Source organism: Lontra canadensis, unplaced genomic scaffold (genome assembly GCF_010015895.1).
Source record: "Lontra canadensis isolate GAN:19392208 unplaced genomic scaffold, GSC_riverotter_1.0 scaffold27, whole genome shotgun sequence".
NCBI classification, from domain to species: domain Eukaryota; kingdom Metazoa; phylum Chordata; class Mammalia; order Carnivora; family Mustelidae; genus Lontra; species Lontra canadensis.
In genome coordinates, this window is record NW_022631021.1 from 19,611,425 (window position 1) to 19,616,086 (window position 4,662).

The following is a 4,662-nucleotide window of genomic DNA, read 5'->3' on the forward strand; positions in this document are numbered from 1 at the left end:
TACATATATTGAAACTATTCATTCTAGCATTCATTTCCCATAACTCCTCTTTGTATTTTTCATTTCCTCTACTCTGCTGCATTATGGCAATTTTCTCAGCTCCACCTTCTAGTTTACTAATTCTCTTTCAAATGTTTCTATTCTGCTTTTAACTAGTCCATTAATTTATTCCTTCAATAACTATATTTTGCAATTCTAAGAGTTTGATTTGCTCAAACCCACCTTTCTTTCAGGGTCTTGTGTACTGAGTGTTTCTCTACCTATTTATTTTAAATATATTGATTTTAGAATCTAATTGAATTTCCCTGGAATTCAGTTGTCTAGATTATGAACTGTGGCTTTAAATTAAATGGCCTCTACAGTGACTTCCACCTCTGAAATTCTAGTGTGTACCCCGATATTTATTTATTTATTTATTTATTTATTTATTTAAAGATTTTATTAATTTGACAGAGAGAGATCACAAGGAGAGAGACAGAGAGAGAGGAGGAAGCAGGCTCACTGCCTAGCAGAGAGCCCAATGCAGGGCTTGATCCCAGGACCTTGAGATCATGACCTGAGCTGAAGGCAGAGGCTTAACCCACTGAGCCACCCAGGCAGCCCTATTTATTTTTTTTTTAATAAACACTGCTGGCATACTTTGCATTTCCAATCAATGAAGGTGGCATTGGAGCCTGGCAGTGAATAAAGAACGATTATTTTAGAAGCCACCTTCCCCATACTCTGAGCCAACATCTGCCATTTTCTCATCTCCCCTTCCTGTATTAGCACAGAGAGAAACAGGTGGCTAACCAGATGAAAATAGGCCAGGAAAAATATCCATCTGGGTTTGGTTTCAGATCAGAGATATTTTTTGGAGGCTCATCAAAGAATCCAGTTGAAAGGCTGTGGAACAGAGGTAAACACTAAACCTCTCAGCTTTTCAGAGATTTTTGGATTGATTGTTGTAGCACTTAAAATATAAAATTAGAGTGTTAATGGTTTCCCTGCACTCTCTGGAATATCGGAGGGCTGGAAGAAGGATAATGAAGGCCTGTATTTCTTTTTATCTAAAGATTACTACAGTTGAGCTAGAAGAACATAAGAAGGTGCTGGATGTGAGCTGTGGATTATAAGCGGGGTGTGAAGACATGATCTTGACATATTTCTATAAAGGGAAAGTGAGTGATCAATACAACCATCTCTGCAGCTTGTTTCCCAAAGTGCCTCATAAGCATCTTTCGAATTCTGCTCCTATGATGTCAAATATTCATTGAGTAAAGGATGCAGTGAGACTCAGTCTTCCCAAACCTTGGCTTCTGGTCTACCAAACTGACTGTGAATGCTGTGGATAGGGCCTGTGGGCTCTTCAGCAAATGGCATGGAGTCAGTTAAAACAGATATTTAGCTTACTTCAAAGGGCACTGGCTTTTGCCAACATCCTCCCCAACCTGACCAGAAGCAATCATGCTGCTTTCATGGTTTATTTCCTTTGCTTAGATTTTTAGAATAAAGTTGATTGAGACATAATTTATGTACAGTTTATCGAGGTATAGTTTATATATACTTAGTTATAAAATTTAACAAAATACAATTTTCCTTCCTTTTCCATGTTCTCCTAGACAAAGTTTTGGAACAAAATGTCGAAACTGTATTCCTCTCCTGACTACTGGTGTTTTGAAAGATGTGGTTGCTTCTTAAATTTCTCTTCCTCTGTGTCGTAACTGCAAAACAACTTTTCATTCAAAACAGAGATCTAAATAAAGATCATTAGCAACTAGATGCTTTTTGTAAGCCCTTGAGGCATCGTGTGTGTGGCATTTGTGTTTATTCATAATTTTTATGTCTCCCTCCTTCATTCCTACTTCCATCTAAATAGCTTTTATTTTTTTTAAAGATTTTATTTATTTATTTGACAGAGAGAGAGATCACAAGTAGGCAGAGAGGCATGAAGAGAGAGAGGGGGAAGCAGGCTCCCTGCAGAGCGGAGAGCCCAATGTGAGGCTCGATCCCAGAACCCCGAGATCATGACCTGAACTGAAGGCAGAGGCTTAACCCACTGAGCCACCCAGCTGCCCCCATCTAAATAGCTTTTAGATCTGTCCATTTTTTTCTCTGAAATGTTTCATTCTCATCCTTTTCTTTTTTTTCTTCTTTGAACACCCTTTCCAGGCCTCATTTCTTTTATCTGATGAAAACAATCTATTTTACATATTCTTTAGCCAGACTAATCTTCCTAAAGCACTTTATACTCTCTCCTTTGCTCAAAGGCTATCGATGGCTTCCTTCTGCCTACTCAATCAAACACAGCCTTACTCTGCAGGTCAGTGTCCTTTACAGGAAGGCCCAGTGCACCCCAACTTCTGGTCCTACCGTGTACTCACTTGCCTTTATATTTTGATGAGAATGTCATTACCGTCACATCTCCCTGCAAATACTTAGGTATTTGATTTGAGGATCAACAGGTGGGCCATATTGCCTGCAGGGCGATGTGACAGGGAAAAAAAAAAAAAAAGGCTTAGCTTTCTATCATCACTCCCATGCAAATTTATATCTGCCATTTTTAAACTCCTAAGTCACTCTGTACCATGCCTAGAACATGTTGCCTTTTTCTTTTTTTTTTTTAATTTTTTTTTAAGATTTTATTTATTTATTTGACAGACAGAGATTACAAGTAGGCAGAGAGGCAGGCAGAGAGAGAGGAGGAAGCAGGCTCCCTGCTGAGCAGAGAGCCCGATGTGGGGCTCCATCCCAGGACTCTGAGATCATGACCTGAGCTGAAGGCAGAGGCTTTAACCCACTGAGCCACCCAAGTGCCCCATGTTGCCTTTTTCTCATGAAAATTTATGTTTGTGCCTTATTTTCCTCACTAGATTGTAAACTTTTCATCTCATTCATCTTGGTATCCTCCTAAACACCTTGCATATAATATAACAAAATACTGGTAGTATTTTTTGTAGTATGAATAAATATTCACATCTCAAAGCTCTGTTGGCTGAATAAAAACAAGCACTTAAATGATTTTTGAAACTTCAAAATTATGATCTACAGTTTATTTGAAGGATAAGATAGAATAAAAACTGATGACAAATAATATCTAATCTACTGTGCCATACAAAATTCACACATAACTGATTAAATGAATGAATAAACAAATGTTACAGGACATGTACAGACACTGGCCTATCTGTAAACTAGCAGAAGTTATTCATCACGTCCAGAGAAAAGTCTCTTTATACTTTAAACAGTAAAATGAATAAGAAAAACTATAATGCACTAAGGTAAAAATACAATATGCTGTCTTTTTAATTCAAGTATTTTAGAATATAAAATACCTGTTTGTTTAATATTTAAGTAAATTCTACTGAGTCTGATGGGTCAGATTCTGCATGTGGATCTTAACATATTCATTTGTTCTTAAATGAGTATTCAATATAGCCATACAGACCTGGATTCATATCCTGTCTCTGTCCATTACTGGTATGAGATTTTGGGATCTTTAAAGTTGTAGTCTTCTCACCTGCAAAATGAGGATTAAACATAACCACATCACAAAGTATTTTGAAGATTAAATGAGATTATATGGTAAAGTGCTTAGCACAGTGGCAAATTCTACACATTCAATAAATGGCTGCTATTTTTTCAAGTTAAATCATAACTTATTTCAAGAGAGATTTTTGTATTCTAAGGTTGTGCTGTCTAATGTGGTAGACATTACTCACATGTGGTAACTGAGTATTTGAAATGTGGTTAGTCTGAACTGTGATATGGGTAAGTATAAAAATCACATTGGATTTTTTAAGACTCAGTATAGAGAAATAAAATATCTCATAAATACTTCTTTTGTATCAATTACATATTGAACTGATATTTTAGATAAATTGGGTTAAATAAAATGTATTGCCAAATTAATTTTCACCTCTCAAAAGTGAAAACTCTTTACTTTTTGAAATGTAGGTACTAGGGACACCTGGGTGGCTTAGTTGTTAAGTATCTGCCTTCAGCTCAGGGCATGGTCCCAGGGTTCTGGGATTGAGCCCTCCATGGGGCTCCCTGCTCAGCGGGAAGCCTGTTTCTCCCTCTCTCACTCCTCCTGCTGTTCCCTCTCTCGCTGTGTCTCTCTCTGCAAATAAATAAATAAAATCTTTAAAAAAAAGTTAAAAAAATTAAATGTAGGTACTAGAAAACTACATTATATATGAGTCTTGCATTGTATTTCTGTTGGCAGCACTGAGCTAAAGTCTCTGGTCAAGGACAGAATGAGGTATACAGATGTTCCACTAATATTTGACTGGTTGGTTGATATGGCTAAATTTCTTCATCATTTCATTATATTGACACAATTAAAAGCATAAGAGACTTTTTTTAAGTGCCCACAAGTCAAAACAAATGTACAGAGTGGTTATTATTAGAGAATCTCATGTGTAAATGAGTTATTTACTCAGCAACTTTTTGGTGATTTTTTTCTGCAAATCTTTAAGGACTGAAGCAAAACTCTTCAAACAGAGCTTTAGTGAAACCTGTGTGGTTAAGAATGGGAATGACCTTTTATTTGTCAATAATACTTTAGTAAAACTGGAAAAAAAAAACCACCCAAGAAAAGAACAGAGATGACCTTTCCGGGACTAAGAAATCCAATTGCTGAAATTAACTTTGGCAAATGACAATGAATCACAAATTGTC